Raw genomic sequence first — 19,462 nt, 5'->3', positions numbered from 1 at the left:
ATGCGGAAAATCCTCCATCATAATCAGCCCCTTAGCTTGGTCACTAAGTGAACACTGTGTGGATTAGTGATAATCATTTGTAATGCTTGAAGAACCGGTGGCTTTGCTGGAAATGTGGGATAGAGATCTTTGATTGCACCACGCAATCTGTGATAGGTTGATTTATTTATTTATTTAATGCATTTTTATAAAGCGCGGACTTTACCCGAAGATGTCAGAGCACTGTACAATAGAACCAGTTACGTTACATGAGAGAACTGTTGCAGGACTAAAACAAACAAAAATAGCAGGCCATAGAATCGGAGCGACGCAGGCAAAAGGCACACAATCTCAAGCAGAGCAAGAACAGACTGTACAGAGGAAGGAGCTTAGCGCGCACCCAAGATGGTCGTGTGAGCTCAGGGCTCCCGGACCTTCGCCACCTCCACCGACTATCCTGTACCCTATCCTGACTTAGAGGACCGGTTATTGTTGGCACGGCCCTGCTGATCGTTTATCCGTTTTCGGACTTCGATTCGGACTTCGGGAGCCGAAGATATGGACTCCCGAACTTTTCCGGCCTGCTCCATGGTGCTTCCCCGGGCTCGGTTTCTCTGCCAGCCGGACAGTAATTGAATAACAACGGATCATGCGAGCCTCCCTTGCCCGGTCGTCTACTTTCAGTTTCGTTTTTTGGGCTTAGACCTGTCTGACTTTGTCTCGCTCGCCCTGGCTTGCTGCTTTCGACCTACCCACGCCTCAACAAATGGTGACTCGGCCTCCGGTTACTCTTCACCTGGTGATAGGTCCCCATCTTATTTTCCACATTGCAGCGGGTGCATCAAGTCTAGCCATTTTTACTAGGTCTCAAACTACCCTTCGGGGCGCACAAACTAAGATGGCCGCCAAGCCTGAGGGTGAGAAACGCAAGACCAGACCGGCAATGCGAGGTGGCTCCGTGCAATCAAATGTCATGGACAGGTACACCCTCGCTAAGGGCTCTCCGGGCGGATCGACTAAATCCCCGGCCAACGTTATAGAAGAATCCCCGATGGATGAAGATCTGTCGTTGAGGGACGTCATGGGCGCCATTGCCGGGATGAAGGCCACACTGGGTCAACAGTATGATGCCCTGGCCCACAAGTTGGATACGGTCGCTATCGACGTTACCCTGATCCAGGCTGACCTTGCGAAAACCAATGAAAGGGTCAAATCCCTCGATCTACAGACGTCTAGCCTTGTTACTGACGTCGCTGATTTACAGGCAGAGGTCGGTAATTTGCGCGCCGCCCGTGACTATCTCACTCGACGCTTGGACGATTTTGAGGGCCGAGCGAGGCGGAACAACGTCCGTTTGGTTGGTGTCCCGGAGACATCGAAAGCATCCTCGGTGGACCTGCTGGTGGAAGACCTGGTCCTGAATCACCTGGCACCCAAGGGCCTCAGCAAGTTTTTTGCTGTAGAACGTGCACACAGGATCCCGGGTGACCCGCCTAAGCAGGTAGCCACTCCGCGTCCCATCATTGCTCGTATCTTTAACTTTCGGGACAGGGATGCGATCCTGCAAGCGTCACGCCTATCTGGTCCTACGGCTTATGAGAACGCTACAGTCAGCTTCTACCCGGACTTTACCCAGCAGGTTCAGAAACAGCGACTAGGGTTCCAGGGGGTGAAAAAGAGGCTGAGGACTAGAGACATGAAATATGCTATGCTTTTCCCGGCCCGGCTACGTGTGGTGTACAATGAACAAACATTTTTCTTTGACCATCCAGGGGCGGCAAGTGACTGGCTGGACACGCTGCCTCCGGGACCAGATCATTCTGCACACTCTGGACACTACGGTGGAGCGGGGGGCGGCCCGGTGGAGCAGGAATAGGGGCGGAATCGGCTCCCGGTCCGTCGTATTGACTTTCGGCTGTGGTCTGGTGTTATACCACTATTGCTTGCTAATGTGCTATCTTATTGGGGTGTGAGCGGGGGGGCGGGTGAGTCTTCCTCCTCTGGGGTTCTTCTCGTAGAATAGTTGTATGTTAGGGCGACAGGCACACTGCAAGTTGGGGTGGCTTTTGAGTCTTACGCAGGGGTGCGGGGTGGGGGGGGTGTTGCACGGGTCTCTTGGGGGTTGGGGGGTTGTGGTTTACGTTTCACTGTTTTCTTCACGGCATAGTATCGATGTTCTCCTGCTGTATAGTGTCGCATCGGGTGTGGGGTGGGGATGGGGTTGATCTTTGGGATGGGGGTAGGGGACTTACGTTACTGTGTTGGAACGTTAATGGGTTGGGGGATAGGATCAAGCAGGGCGTGGTGTTGCAATTGTTGCGACGTTTGTCCCCTGATGTGGTTTTGCTTCAGGAGACGCACTTGCTTGGCAATACGTGCCATGCCATGACTAGGCGTGGCTATCGTCTCATGGCGCACTCAGGTTTCACTTCTGGCTCCAGGGGGGTGGGCATTTTGCTTCGGAACTCCCTCCCTCTTGCTGTTGACGACATCATCCTTGATGATAGGGGACGGTACGCCGCCATTGTGGGGCGTTGGGAGGGGAAGGTTATTACCCTGCTCTCCGTATATGTACCGCCGGGTCTCCAGACTACTACTTATGCGGATCTGGGAAGAGTGATCTTGGGGGTCCCCGAGGGTCTGCTTGTAGTGGGCGGGGATTTCAACTCTGTAGTGTCGGGGATGTGTGATCGCTACCCCCCCCCCCGTGAAATTGCGAAGTCACAATCCTGGTTGGGGGACTTCCTGGAGGCCCTGGGGCTCACCGACTGCTGGCGCCTGCTTCATCCTGGACGCTTACAGTATACTTTCCACTCTGGGGCCAACGGCAGTCTTTCGAGACTTGACTATGTGCTGATGCCCTCCTCCCAGGCCTCCTTCATAAGGGAGGTGAAGCATCTAGCTAGGGGTATCTCAGACCATTCCCCACTTTGGTTGGTAGTGGACGCTCACTTGGGGTCGGAGGGTAGAGTGGCCCCGATAAATCCCTGGTATCTCCGCGATCCCAAGGTCAGGGCGGAACTCATTAAAACGATTGACCAATATTTTGCTGAAAACGTGGGTTCTGTGTCCTCCTCTGTCACGTTGTGGGAAGCGTATAAAACTGTTATTCGGGGCCAGGCCCTCTCCTTGATTGGCGATGTTACGAGATGTAGGCGGGAGGAGGTTGTCCGACTTGAGCATGATATTACTGTTCTTGAGGGGGAGTTGGAGTCCGTGGTCACCCCGGAGAGGCTGCACCTTTTGGGTCTAAAACAACTCGAGTACAGGGCGATGGTGACAGATGCGGCGAAGGAGATGAGCAGAGAACAGCAGGGACGTTTGTATGATGTGGGGGATAAGGCGGGGAAATTGCTCGCTTGGCTGGATAAGAGGGAATGTGCGAGTCGAGTGGTCCCTGTGATTCTGGATGTGAATGATGTGAGTATCACCGACCCTGCTGATATTGTTGAATGTTTCGCTGACTATTTCAGGGAAGTGTACTCCCCTGTGTCTGACAGACCTGAGCTGGACTCCCACTTGCTCCTGCGCGATATCTCGCTGCCACGTTTGTCCGACCCTGAAAGGGTTCTCCTAGAGGCTCTGCCTACAGTTGATGAGGTCGCGACCGCCATCCGCTCGGTGCGCTCGGGGAAGGCCTCGGGCCCTAATGGACTCCCTATAGAGCTTTACAAGCTCCGTCCGGATGTGATAGCACCGTATCTGCGGTCGATGTTTTTAGAATCACTGGAGGTAGGCTCCCTCCCTCCTGATCAAAGATTGGCTTCCATAGTGGTGATTCACAAGGATGGCAAGCCACGTGACCGCTGCGCCTCCTTTAGGCCCATATCATTGATTAACGCTGAACCGAAGATCCTGGCCAAAGTGCTTGCTAAACGCTTGGTCACTGTCATAAGCGATCTGGTTCATCCGGACCAATCCGGATTCATACCCCATCGCAACACGGCACTGAATCTCCGGCGCTTGCATGGAGTCCTCGCGCGGGCGGCGACTCTGCGAGAACCGGCCGTCTTGGCGTCTCTGGACGCCACCATGGCGTTTGATACGTTGGAGTGGCCATATCTTTGGGGGGTTCTCTCTAAATTCGGCTTCGGCCCTACCTTCATTGACTGGGTGAAACTGCTCTACACTGACCCTTTAGCCCAAGTGGTGGTAAACGGTCGTGTCTCAGCCTCCTTTGCTCTCGGTAGGGGAACGCGCCAGGGCTGCCCCTTGTCTCCTCTCTTGTTTGCCCTTGCTTTGGAGCCCCTGGCGGCATGGCTGAGATGGGAACCGTCCTTGAGGGGCATTAGGTGGAATCCGGAGTTTGAAGATCGCATATCCTTATACGCAGATGATATACTCCTGTATCTAACGTCGCCTCGGAAATCGTTGATTGCCCTTTTTGACGTCTTGACTTCTTTCCGTACAAATTCCGGCCTTGTCATTAACTGGTCGAAGTCTTGCGTCTATGTTCTCGACGGTGAGGCCCCTCTCCTGCCTCGTGGATGTCCTATCTCGGTGGTGCGGGAGGGCTTTAAGTACTTGGGGATTTTTATCACCTTGGACCCTGTGCTTCGTTATGAACGCAATTTGTTGCCCCCTCTCCAGCGCCTCCGTGCTGATGTGGCTGCGTGGGGTAGGCTCCCTCTCTCTCCTCTGGGACGGGTGGCGTTGTTTAAGATGATGTCGCTCCCCCGGTTCCTTTATGCGCTGCAAAATACACTTGATATTGTGCCTGCCCGCTACTTTCGTGAGATTGAAAGCCTACAGAGACAGTTGATATGGGGGGGGCCGTTCCCGCATCGCTCTTGCGAAGCTGACGCTCCCGTGGTACGACGGGGGTATTGCGCTCCCGCACATCCGCCGCTACTATTGGGCCTCTCAGCTGGGGGCCATCAACCACGGCACTTACGGTCCTTTGCCGAACCCGGCGTTTGAGATGGATGGATGGCTGCTACCCGGTGGAGACTATAACAGGGCTCTGTACGCGAGATCTGTTGGCAAATCTCTCACGGGCCCCACTAGGACGACAGTACAGGTGTGGTATTGCGCTACAGCGGCCCTGAGCTGGGCTGATAAGCCGACTCGTGCTACCCCGCTGTATGCGTCGGAAAAACTTGGATCCCTCTGGAAGTCGAAGGGCTTCGATAAGTGGGATATGATCGGTATCAGCAGGGTGAATGATGTGTGGATCAAGGGTAGAATCAAGACGTTTGGGGAGCTGAAAGTGGAGTATGGCTTGACAGATAGGGAATCCTTTCGGTATGCGCAAATCCGACATGCGGTTTTGTCCGTCTTTCCCCTGGACTCGGATATTCCGGAGGCGTCCCCGCTTGAAGATCGGATACTGGATGGGCATGTTCCTGATAGCATGATCTCGCTCATTTACAAAAAGTTGATCAATTCCAGAACCGACCTACTGAGTAACCTTCGAGAGGTATGGACTGGGGATGGTCTGGAACTCGATGACGAGGATTGGCAGGCTGCGATCTCTTCCCCGAAGGAAGTGGCTATCCCGGCGCGCCTCAGGTTTGTCCAGCTCAAAATTCTTCATAGGGTTTACGTGACTGGTCCGCGACTGGTGCGCATGGGATTCTCTGTGGATGGTCTGTGCAAGCGTGGTTGTGGTTTGGTAGGCACGTTTCTCCATATCATTTGGGAATGTCCTGCAGTGATGCGCTATTGGACTCGCGTTCACGAAGTTATGAGTGAGGTCACGGGTGTGCAATCGATGCCAGAGGCGAGACGGTGTCTGTTGAATGTCTGGGAGCCGAATGATTATGACCTGGCGCAGCTTCGATGGATGACCTTGGGTAATATGATTGCCAAGAGAGACATTGCTCAGTTATGGGGTGCCCAGAGGCCGCCGACAGTTCTGGTGTGGCAACAAAACATGGACTGGTGCATGTTTAGGGAAAAGACAGTGTATGTTTCCCGTGGCACGCCCCGCAAATGGGGGAAAATCTGGAATCATTGGAACGCATACCGTGGTGATATATGTACTCCCCCCCGTTCAGAATTGGACACTGACCCGTCATCCCCCCGGCCTGATGTTTGCTCCACGGGAATCTAGATGTCTTGCTTATTCCTGGTCTCCTCCCCCCTCCCCAATCGCAACACCTGTTTCTGATATTTGCTTTGAAAATGTACCCACCCTCCCCCGGCACCGAAATGACACATTTGTAATGTACTGCCTTGTTTTTCGTTTTCTTTTCTATGTTTTTCGTTCTTTGAATTCAATAAAAAGATTCAACAAAAAAAAGAACAGACTGTACAAGCAAAAATAAGAATAAATATGACAAATTATACAATGACTAAAGAACGTCCTGGCGAACAATAGCAGGCCATAGAATGAAAACAACGCAGGCAAAAGGAACACAATATCAAACGCAGCAAGCACAGGATGTACAAACAAAAATAAAAATATTTGTGACAAATTTACAATGAATAAAGAACTTCCTGGTGGGGTCTGAGAAGGAGGGAATTGGTTCTGAAAGTGTCTTTGGAATAAAAGAGATTTGAGGTCCGCTTTGAAGATCTGGATGGAGGTGATGGCACGGAGCGAAGGAGGAAGCGAGTTCTAGATTCTCACCGCATTACCTGAGAACGATTGTGCCAACAATTTTTCCCTTTTGAAGGAGGGGGGTTCAAGAAGGAACTTTTCCGCATTCCGAGAAGGCCTTGAGCCTCCAGAAAGTTTGAGTTTATTCGCCAGATAGCGAGGGGAGGAAGAGTGCAAAGCTTTGTGGGTGATGCACGCTGTTTCGTAGATAGCTCTACCCTCGATAAGAAGCCATCAGAGAGAGGACAGGATAGGAGTGATGTGGTCACTACGTTTGAAACCCTGTAATGAAGCGAGCTGCTGAATGGAGGACGGATTTGAGGGGGGAGAGGTGAGATTTGGGGAGGCCAGTCAGAAGAGAATTACAATAATCCAGTCTAGAGAGAACTAGTGATTGGTCATTCTCCGGGAAGAACCGACGAATCCCCCATAAAAGGCGCAGTTGATAACATGCGCTCTTGGCCATGGAGTTGATGTGTGAGATTAGGTTGAGTCTTTTGTCAAGTATGACACCTAAGGATTAAGCGCAGTCCATAATGATGGGTTTACTGTTGAGTAGATTCGATTGATCCATCCAGGATTGAACAGGAGGCGGAGAGAGAGAGCTAGATAAGAGGAAGAATTCTGTTTTGGAGGGGTTGAGAATGAGTTGGTGAACTAATATCCAGTTGTGAATAGTATTGAGAGTAGAGCTGAGTAGTGAGAGATCATGAGAGTAAGACACCTTGAGGTAGATTTGGGTGTCATCCGCATAGAGATGGTAGAGGATTCCAGATTTGCTTAAAAGGTTCCCTAATGGTTCCAGATAGAGATTGAACAGAGTGGGAGCAAGGATAGAACCTTGAGGGACGCCTTGACCAACCACCAGTGGAGACGAGAGACTGTTTGCAATCTTGATCATTTGGGATCTGTCAGAGAGGAAAGAGGCAAACCATTTGAGTATTGTTTGGGTACCATTTGAGTTTGGTTGCTAATATATTGAAAGTCGTCAATTTCTATAAATATGCCATCATTATATAAATCTCCCATCTTTTCTATTCTAAGCTGTTGCAATAGTGTCATTCCCACCGAATCCTGAGTTACTGATATAGCTGGATGTTGCGGCAAGGGTAACGCTGGCACACATAACAGGAGTTTGTGTGCCAATTTCCCCTTCCTCTGCCATGCCAGATTTGTCGTATGGATGGTATTTATTTCTTGTTTCGATACATGTGCATGAGGGTGTGGCAAAATATATTGAAGCGGTATTGGGTGGGCGTCTCCATCCTCGACCGCCATATGTGAGAGGTATTTAATTAGATGGTACCAAAAATGTGCATATTGCACCTGAGCACAAAGATAATAGAGCAGAAATTCAGGGACTTTAAAACCGCCTGCAGAGTATACGAGTGTCAGCGCACGCAGTTCTAGATATAATGATATACCGTTCCATATCATCAGTGTGTGTGTGAGTTACAGTAAAGTTGACTCCTTTTTTCACTAGGATCATATCACCCCTGGAGTAGGAGGAATATGACGATGTGAAAGTGGCTTCAGGCCATCTGCGTCCCAAGTGATGATTGGTGGCATTCGTTAGATGAGTTTCTTGCAGAAGGGCAATATCTATGCTGTGTCTGTCAAGATATGCAAATATATGGCGTATTTTGTTGGGGTTACTCAACCCTTGGATGTTCCAGGTAAGCACCTGAGTTGTATCAGAAACACCTTACTGCTCATTATGACGAGTAGGAGATATCATATTTTATGGGTGTGCTCCCTGGTGGTGTATATGCACCAAAGCACCTACTAAAGTTTGATGTATTAGTATCGTACTTTTATCAGCCCAGTTTGCTGCCCTGTACTGCGGTGTGTAAGTGCCTGATAAACAAACTAACAATACCCAAATCCCCCCCTCCCACTTCAGCATCCCAAATATGCTAAAGACACACCCAGAAGAACAAAATGAACATCATATCAACTGTCACAGGGAGCACTCAATGGGGGGGGGGCACTAAGTGCTCACAATAGCAACAATCATTGCAGCAGAATAAGTCACATTTAGAGAGTTGTTACCACAAACGTGAAGGCAGTGCCCTACAGAATTAAAAACATATAACTTTACACTCCATAGATTGATACACCAGACAACCTTCAAAGGACAAGGGGAAGACAGCATAAGTACGATCAACAATTGATAACTTGCCTGATGATATTCTTGCTAAACATTACTAACCGACAACTGCAGAACCATTTCATGTATAACCACAGCAACAGTGCCGCAGGATGCTCAATGCACCCCGCTGTACCAGATTCCTCCGTGCCGGATGCACGAAAAGTAATGACAAAAGACACATTTAGGCAATCACTATGCTGCAAGCTGAAACCCAGTAGGTACATTACAGAGATGCATGCCGCATCAGTCCGAGCCTGACGCTTCAGTGGACCTGTCTAGCAATTTATGTTTTTTGGCAATTGTTTTAATTAAGTACTGTGCGGCTTTAGGCGTGGTTAGTATTTTAGTACGTCCTCCATGAGACACATGCAACCTTGCGGGATAGAGCATTGCGTATTCCACTTCCATGTCACGCAGCTTCTTCTTCATGGGCACGAATCCTTGCGAGCTGATCGTGCAGACATTGTAAAATCAGAGTAGAACACCACTGTATTACCTTTATAGTTGATTTGTTGCTTTTCTCAAGCCAAACACAAGATTGTGTCCCTATCACTGTAATTAAGGATTTGGGCAATAATAGGTCTCGGTGGGCATTATTGTCAGGGTATAAATCTTGTTAGCTATAACCTGCAAACTCTGTTGGATAGCCTGTAAAGTGTCTTCCAGTTTGGACATTTTGGCATGGTGTACATCTAGTTCCGTGTCAAAGTGGCTCGACGTCTCTCTGGGCGTCCGGCGGGTGTCAATTGACAACTTAGGCTGTTGCTTATCGGGTTTGCCCATAGTTAGCAGATAGGAGGGTAGTGGTGGTAACAAGAAGGAACAGCGAGTAAATGGAGCCACAGTGTCTGGCGTGGGGGTAAATGCTGTCATCGATCACCTATGCTCCTCAGCGTGCGTCGTGAACACTGCAGGGCCCGATACGCAGTCTTTAAACAGGCAGCCAGGAAGAACAGCACACTACAGTCAAGCACAATATAGAGGGCAAATAGCGGGTAACTGATGCTGCCCAGTTTAGCGGCGTAGATAAGAAATTTCTGAATAACAACCCTGTCTAGGCTGAAATGAAAGAGGTCTGGCAAGTGCAAAGTCCTTAGTTGTGTTATCAGGAATCTAATGGCAGCTCAATCACAGTCTCAGCTCAGGAACACCCGCAGCTCAGTGCCAATCAGTGCAATATGCAATCACAACAATGCAAGAAAATGGCCGCCAACAGTACAGGGGCACAGCCCACAGCAGTGAGCACGTGTGGAGGATTCTGAACAGGATAAAGGTTCAATCCTCTTACACAGGCGCATTTAAGAAATGACAGACAAAGACATGCAGGAGACTTACAGTGGGCAGATCGCAGGGTCTGTGTCACCATTATGTACTCACAAATATCCAAGCGTGGCAGGCAGTCTCTCACAGCCCACCGCAAGTTACAGGCTATGGCATCCCACTGTGTCTACGTGCCTCGAGGAGGACTATCCAAGCAGTGCACTGCGTGCTCGCGGGCAGCGTAAATTACCTAGTAGATCTGCGGGTGAGCTCGCCACAACAGTACTCCACCTACCCTGCCAATTCACAGATAGTTAGCACATAAGCGTGGGTAAGTTATAGGCAGCACTAAACAGCAGTCTCCTCAGTATGTTGATGAACGGGGCATGATAGTACAGCGTCGCTGGGTGACAGGCCAGTGGGTGCACACACTCTGGCGCCAGTCACAGCGTGCTCCAGCCAGACCGGGCACCAAACCGGGGCGCAGCCATTTTCTGCCGCCCCGGATCTGTTGCTGGTTCTTGCTTGCGCCTCAGAGTGCAGCGGTGATTGCAGAAGCGTATGCCTACCGGGCAGTGTGCCCCGATGAATCCACTCTAGGCAATGCGTAGGGAGTGCTCGAGTCAGGGCTTATCACTTACAGGTTTTGCAGTAGATCCCACTTTGTCGCACAAAGCCACCCCCCCTCGCCGACTCACAGCCAGGCTGCACAGGGATAAGGGCGAGCTGGAGGTGATGGTGGATAACAGCTCTTGCAGAATAATAGCGATCCAGCTGTGCTGGTATAACGGCACTGTTTGGCAAATCCTGCAGATATTTACGCGCCATTGACAAACCCAGGGCGCTCCGGTCAGTCCGCAACAGCACAGGCCGCCGCCATTTTATGCCGTTCCAGATCTCCAGTAGGCTGCCGCTTGCACCTCGGATTTCAGCAGGATTTACAGGAGATTGTGTTTTCAGGAAACAAACATCAGGTAGCCACCTCGTTCCAATACATTCTGTGACTAACTACGGTCATCGGGCATCGGCCAAACCGCTGGTTTAGTGAAGGATAATGATCCCGACCAGTGGAGCGTCACTACTGTGCAGCCATTCCGTTGTGCGCCCTTTAGCGCCCCTGAAAATCAGACCTTTAGTGAACATTTCGGGGCAGATGTTTGTTAATTGACTAATGTTGCTTCATCTGATTTGGCTCATACAACAGCTCAAGTGTTTTATGAGGTAATGCCTTGACTGCTCTATAATGTACGTACTTATACATCATACAAAGGAGTATTCAGTATACCTTTTTGCATGCGTAGATACTTCATCAGGCTAGCGCTATATAAAACTTCTTAAATAAAAATAAAATAAATCATGGGCACAAGTCGCAATTTTTAATGGGTTTTAGCATACACTGGAAAACATATCTGGCAGACTCCCGAGCATTAAAGCAGGTGTGTGAGAAGATATTCAGCAGGTGCCTATCCAACCTTTATTGTCGTTCATGTATCTTTCCTCTGCTCCACAGGTGTTTCTCAAGCCCCTGGATTGCCTGTCCCGAGTGGCAATGTTGCCTATTATGAAAACTGACATATTTCAGACTCAAACCCTTTGTCTTCAACATTCATTGAGTGGAATTTTAGCAAGCTGTGGAAAAGTAGCAGAGTTGAATGCCCAATAATACCTTCCTATCTACTACTAAAACACAGAGTTTCTGCTTGCATGCATGCTCTTATTGGTGTCTTCTTTCACAAACTCTATTTTTAGGTCTTTCTAAGGACAGCGTGCCTGAGCGGATGCTGACAAGAGATATTGTTTCCTACAAGGGGCTTGGAGCCTGACCAATCCCTGACATTAGTTGGTTCATTGTAACTCTTATTTGCTGCCTCCGAATTAGCTAGCAAGTGCCAGTTTCACCTCCTCTTCTTTTTTCGTGTGGAGCATGGTCCAAGTACTAATTCATTTTGATTTGTGTCCTTCTGCTGCTTGTGTTGTGATTCAGATACTATTTCTTTTTCCTCTTTGTCTGTGCTGGCTCTTCTATGGTGCGTCTTCCCTCCCACCCCTCATTGTAGATTGTGCTTGTTGCCTCCCACCTCCAGCCCTCCAATTCTCAAGCTGCTTCTTTCCTTCCACCTCCTACCCTCCCATTGTCTACGTAGCTCCCCCCCCCCCCAATTGCCATAGGAAAAAAAAGTGATATGACATGGCCGGGGCTAGTGGAGTCATAGCACTTGCTGTCCATGTTGCTTCTTCCCTCCCCCTCCTATCCCCAATTGTCTGTGTTGCGTGTTCCCTCCATCCCTTGTGCATGTTGCCCGATCCTAATGCAACCTTCCGTGCCATTGTCAATATTGCCCACTCCCACCGGCAAGAAGAAAAAAAGCACTATGATGCGGCCAGCATTGCGCTTTTTTTCTAACTTTTAGCTATATATAACAGTGCTAAAAGACACTGGAAAAGCCAAGAACGCTTGCAATGGCAATACCTATTGGCTTTTGACAATACTTGTTCTTGTGTTGACTGTTTAGCTGAGGAGGGGGTGTGGGTGGGTTTTGGCCCATGTGCCTCTTCTTCTGCTATCAGATATATCAACAAAGGTGTTGACCAAGAGCTCCTGGTGTTTCACTTTGTTGAGTTTTTCATTCTAACTACTCAGCATTATTGATTGATAAACCGAGCACTGACAGCTACTCAACGTATAATTACTTCAAATTATATCATAGTCATGCAAAGAGATGTAAACCAACTTTGACGATAGCAATTAAGAGGCATTTTGCAGTTTAATGTACTTTTTTCCTAAAATGCACAAATCCAAAGATGGATTCAGAATATTGCCTCTCGTTTTAGATGTGAGAGTTTGAAATATTTATATTTATCGCAGCCAGAGAAGATGTACTTAGATCAATACATATCCATGGTAGGAAGTACATCTAGTTATCTTTTGCTAATAGCTCTGATGTGATCTCTACTAGCACTTCAGTTTAAATGTTTCCTTTTAAAAGGGCAGGATGAAGGGACAGAACTATAAATAATTAGTTAGTCTCTTCCAGAAACCCAATAATGGGCCTACTGACTAGGATTTATTTTTCAGAAGGGCACTACTTACCGCCACACTGTATCCAGTGCTCCATAAGAGGACTAGACATTTGGGTTCAGATGGAGGTCAGAATTTCCTTTCGTCTCTTTGAGAGCTGGACTAGATACCATCGGCTGTGCGAAGATGGCTCAGGTTTGAGAGTAATGCTTCGCTCTTTGGACATTCCTCCATGAAACATTGCTCTATTGCAAGTAGCTTCATTCGATTTTGTTTTTTGTAGCAATACATTTTTCCAGACTTTGAACTTCAGATTAAAGTAAGAAGGTAAATGTTTACCCAACCATTTTTCTCTAGAGCTGTTATTCCCTTTCCATTACATTAGATCATGTTATCTGCTTGATTCAAATGTGTGACTTTTTTGGGGGGCGTGGACAAGATGTTGGATGGGTAGGATGCACTCTCTTGTCCCTCTATCCCACCGCCTTGAGGCCTTGCCATCTACCAGCATTGCCACCTGCTTTGAGTTCTGAAACTGCCACTCCACATCCTCTTACTCTCTGAGCACCTGGGTAGGCATCCAAAACATGAAAGTGCCACCCCCCCCCCCCAGGGTCGTGCTAGGAACAAGACTACGACATGGCCGCTCTCAATGCCCAATATGGCAGCCACTGCAAAACGAAACTGAGCGCTGGGGCTCAATGCTAACCGGACACCTACCTAACAGCGCCTCTCAAAGTTGCTGTGCCTGCACACTATTGAGGAGAGGTGGCGGCGGTGAGCAGACCTCCTCCAGCGGTGCTGCAGCTGTCCTATGACTAAGCTGCAGCCCACTTGCCCTCTCCAAAATGGCAGCTCCCGCAAGGCAGCGGTGACAGCATGCCAGAGATGAGGTAGAATCGGCCTCCAGGGACGACTGGGAGCCGTGCTGGAAGGCAGCTACCAGTGGCGGACAGTGCCCGTCCAGAGCCCGCTAGGATAGCCGTGTTCAAGCTTGAGAGGCATGGATGCATATCACCTTCGAGAAGGCTGAGGTAACCCATAAGAAGACCCTGTCCCTTCCCAGGCAGTCAGATCCGCTCCACGCACCCCCACCCACTACAAGACTGTGATTCCTGATATGCGGAGGCAGGTGCCTGAGGGGCCACCTCTGGCAGGAGGGTGGCCTGTGATCAACTGCAAGTCATATTGGACTGACCCCTGAGTGCATTGGTCATGGACGGGTTCACCGAGATGTGAGGTACTCATTGTAAGAGATTAGAGGAGGAGGGCTCCCCTGGACTCTGCAGTGCTGCATACTGGGGCCCTCTGGGGTCCCACTGACTAAACTTTGCTGGAGATGGTCCTCACTGGATTCACTTGGGGTTTGGCTGTACCTGGCTGGACGGAGTGGACATAGTCCCTTCAGGGTTTGGGGGCCTGACTTTTCCTCTTTGTCTTGGCTCACTGGACAGAGTTTGAGGAGCAGTGGCGAGGAGCACTATGAAAGGGAGTGGTCAGACTTGGACGAGAAGAGTCAGGTGCTGGTGTGCTGGGTGAAGAGTGGGCGCCTCCAACGGGGCCTTACAGAATGACTGCCGATGCTGCAGGTGCCTTAAGTACTGGCGCAAGCGCTTATCTCATAGAAGAGCTGTACCCCCTCATCCAGCCATGCAACCTGCAGGAGAGTGGCAATAGTGGCCTTCTCTCTGGACTGGAGACTCGGGCCTAGGCTGGACATGGCCATTTTGTGGCCCAATAAGGAATGATCCCTAAAGGAGAAGCTGATTAAATCAATTGGAAACCAGCCGGGGGACAAACCTCTCTCCACCTGCTCGGAACAGCTTGTAGAGAGATATGATAACAGGGGGGGGGGTACAGTTATCCGCTCCTCGCTGAAGGCCCTGTTTGCTTTCCTCTAGGAGGACCTCTATACAGTTAAAAGAGGCCTATCACAGAATTTAAGAGGACCGTTGAAAGCTGGCAGAGGTGGGGGACAGGGTCTTCATACTAGAGGACCACCAATCCAGCTGGGGAGAAGAGATCGAGCCGCTACAACTTGAAGTTTTCTGACTCAAAGAGCAGCATATTGAACTACAGGCTCATGTGGAACACCTCGAAAACTGGGCGAGGCACAACAATATACTGATTTGGGGGGCCTCTAACAACACACAGATTTTGGAAACGCCGTCTGAAAAGGAGATGCAGCTCGAAAGGGTGCATACAGTGGGTGCCCCATGACTGGAGAACATTCACCCAGCTGACATCTTAGTCTGCATCTAGGATTTTCAGCTAAACTAGCGGATCCTGCTTAAAGCCAGGAACTTACACCCTCTGTGGTTCAAAGGACACATGCTGGTGTTCTATGAAGACTTGTCAACTTTCACTCTTTAGAAAAAGCATACCTTCCAGCCAGTCACCACCTATCTTCGAGCCAAAGGTGTGACCTATTCTTGGGGGCTCCCCTTCTGCATTTTTTTCCGATGAGAGGGTAGGCTCTACCAGATCCACTCACTGACAGAGGCGTGCAAGGTACTACTAATTGTCAAGCCTTCTGACAGCAACCAAAGCCCCATACCTCAAGCACGGAAAGCCTGAATGCGCCTCCAGTGGTAAGGGGGCCGGCCTCCTCCAGAGGTCTCTGACTGGATCCAGAGACTATTTCCATGGAGAGACAAGCAGTATTGGACAGGCTATCTGGAGATCCTGACAATCAAGAGGGTACCTCAATAAACCTGGGTCTCTTGCACTGTGGACAATGCTGGTGAGATTGGGGCGGGCAGGGTGGAGGGCATAGCGATGGGACTACAGAGAAGGAGTATGGGAAACCCCAGACCTGCACACCCAGATACTCCATGGGATAAGGTTGGACATGCCCAGCACATCACCTCTGTTGTTTTTTTGCTTTGGTTATTGTTTGTTACTGTGTTTATTTAGGAAGGATGCTCTATACAACAGGTATTCACAAATGCAGGGTTGCCATGTAACAGGTGTTATCTGGGGTCACATGGCTAGGCCTTTGGCTGGGGTGAAAGTTTTTTTTTCACTTTTCTTACCACAAGATAATCTAAAAGCCCTCACCCTCAATGTAAAGGGGCTTAATAACTTGATCAAGCGCCATGCAATCATCCCATTTTTGGAGCAGTCAGGTGCAGATTTATGTCTTTTGCAGGAGACCCATCTGGTTGCTGGGGATTGTCAATATCCCTCCATAATGTGGATATTACATTGTTTACCAGTATTTTAGCAACACGCCTAAACCTCTTTATGCCTGGACTTACTGACCCTGATCAAGCGGGATTTTTCTGCTTAGGCAATGTAGCGATAACACCAAGCAAATCCTGCCCCTGTTCGACAAGGTCAAACGCTCGCCATCAAGAAATAATTCTTCTGGCTATTGATGCCAAAAAGACATTTGACCGGGTGCATTGGCCATACCTGGTGGCAACACTTAGACCCTTTGGTTTTAGGCCCCGGTTCCACACCTGGATACTCAGCAATTACGGTCCAACCCGAGTGACTGTACTGGTGAACGGTCAGAATTCAGCCACCATATACCATCCGCAGAGGGACGAGACAGGGGTGGTCACTTTCACTCTTGCTCTTTGCTCTGTACTTGGAGCCAATGCTCAAAAAGTGTGGGACAATCTGCGCATCACAGGGGTTGACTTTGGTGGAGAGGAGCACACAATCTACCTCTACGCTGATTATGTCATTGTAGCCATAGACAAACCTGAGGAGGCCCTCCCAGCCTTCGTATGTGAGACAGAGGCATTCAGTGGTGCAGCGGGATTTCAGATGAATATCCAGAAATTGCTTGTCCTAAAACTTTCAGTCTCTTTGGAGACAGAAGCTCTCTACGCCCGATGCTACACAATCCAATGGCAAACCATCTCTATCTGCTATTTCGGAATCCAATTAGCCCCGACTGTTCAGGAGACTGTGACCATAAACTACCTAACACTTCTTTGGCAAATTTGCAGGGATCAGATGCAATTTAAATTGTACCGGCTCTAATGGGCTAGCTGGGTTGCGGCATGGAAGATGACTGCTCTCCCAAAGATTCTCTTCCACTTCCAGGTGCTCCCACTTGAGCCTCCTGCAGGCGTGAGTCAGACCTTGCAAGGGAACATGCATCGCTTTATATGGACCGAGGGAAGACCGCGGATGAGCAGAGATCTGAGCTCTAGACCTCATATTGAGAAGGGGCTAGGAATTACTAATCTCTTGCAATACTACCAAGTGGTGCAGCTAGAAAATATGGTGGAATGGTCCAGGGAAGAATCTCAGAAACCTTGGTTGTTCATGGATCGAGCCATAGCAGGAACTTCTCAATGGAAAACCCCTTTCTGATCTCACTCACAGAGACTGTGGGGACTTTATTCCTCCCCAGTCACTATGTGTGGGACTGCGTGGCTTCCTGCAAGGGTTCAATATCTTTCTTCTTCCCACTGACTTCGGTGGTGGACAACACAGACTTCATGAACGGCCTTGACCAGGCTACATTCCAGGTCTGGCAGGGCACCGGGTGGCCGTCCGTTGACCACTTCTTCGATGAAGAGGGCCCTCTCTCCTTGGAACAACAGGAGGCGGACATAGACTCCCGAGTTGGAGTGGTTGAGAAACTTACAGGTTGGGCATTGGGTAATGCACCCTACAGTGCATCCAGGAGTGCAAAGGCCTCTCACTGCATCTGAAAAATGGGTAATTACAAAAACTACTGATAAACATCTTATTACTGAACTATACAGACTCCTGCAGCACGCGTCCTTGGTACCAAAGAACCTAGGGTAGAAACGACGGGAACAAGAACTGAGGCATCAGCTAACGTCAAAGGAATGGGAGGAGGTCTATCACAGTGTGTGCTACACAGCTAATAATATAGCCTGCACTGAGATGGCTACAAAAATAGTCATGTACTGGTATCTTACACTGATACGATTACATCAGGGCAATCCTACATGAAGCGCCGACTGCTGTTGACACTGTGGGTCCCCTGGGACACTGGTACACCTGCTAGGGAAATGCCCTAAACTTCAGCAATACTGGGACGGGGTCCTGAACAATATCAACACCCCCTTTGACACTAAATTACCTCGATTCCCTGCATACGTTGTCTTAGGTCTCCCTAATGCACTCATATTCCAACTCAAATCATGCAAGGGACGACACATAAGCCTAGCGCTGGGAGCAGCCCTCCAGAATATCCTTACGCACTTGATCACAGATAAACGTCTGAATCCTTGGATAGCTCCATCATTACAACATGTGCTGAGAATCCTAGCCGCCCAGAGAGACTCATACAGAGAACTTTGGTGCCCCTACAAAGCTCTCCTCTCAGTGAGGTCCTGAGAATTGACTTGCCCCAAATGTCTCCGCCTGCTACACTTGACAGTACTTGGTGATCCTTCTTAGATAGTTATGCACCATCTAGCCTAACCCATGCGTATTACTTAGTGCCTTGCGATACAGAAACTAATGATGTGAGTGCTTCCAGGTTGGGGGAGGGTTGGGGGGACAGTGTTGGTCCTTCATTTAACTATTTTCTTGAGAGCTGTTGATGTGCTGCAACACCCTCATTTGTTGCTCTGTTGCCTATGCTTTTTTGCAAAATTTCAATAAAGAAATTTGAACCATCAATTGGAGTCATTTTACATTTTATTTACTGATTTAAAATATGCTATTGTTTGGTTGATTATTACTAACACATGCCTACCATGTTTTCTCCAAATTGCCTTGTTGCTCAGGCCATGTCACCATTAGTGGGCCCACAGTGACTTTACTGAAACATGCTTATCACTTGGGGCCTTATTTCTGGACTCAGTAAGAGCCCTGTCAGAACGTACATCAACATGTTGACCTTTCTTGACCATGTCCTCACAGGTTAATTCAATACTCATGCACACCAGGGCACACTGTTGATGTTCAGTAAGCAACATCAGTTATCTCCTTAAACTGAGGGGGCAGTGTATCAACACTGCATTAAAATATAAATTTGAGACCAATGCATTAAAACCATACTGCTATTTTATTGAAAAACAACCCTGTCCAGTTTATGAAAAATCAGATGAACAATGAAAGTACTTTTAGGAGATTCAACTCCTAGACATTCCATTGACCTGAGGAATTCTGAGGCCTGTAACATGACTGCATTGCAAGGTGGGTTGAGGTACAAGTGGCTCTTGAAGTTTGATTTTAGTAAAAGCAGTTAAATCATTGCTCAATAATTGACTGGAGGAGACAGGTTAACACTCTATCCACCCTTGCTTAGCTTGATGTGTTAGACATGACACAGAAAATCCATGCCAGAATCCATTCTGGAAAAATCCACTCTTCATTCCTTGATCATGAATTGTTCTCACCATCATTGTTACATTGTGGGTCCTGAAATCTGCACCTTAGGTGCCTGGTCAACCACCCAGTAAAGAATTCAAATGTTCACGTTCATGTCTCTGGAGACAATGTGCTGATGTCAGGCATAGACATGTAAGAGGTAAATATTTTGCTTGCACGTCACTCTTTAATTGCC

This window comes from Lissotriton helveticus, chromosome 4_1 (genome assembly GCF_964261635.1).
Source record: "Lissotriton helveticus chromosome 4_1, aLisHel1.1, whole genome shotgun sequence".
Taxonomy (NCBI): Eukaryota; Metazoa; Chordata; class Amphibia; order Caudata; family Salamandridae; genus Lissotriton; species Lissotriton helveticus.
This window is presented reverse-complemented; position numbering follows the sequence as displayed.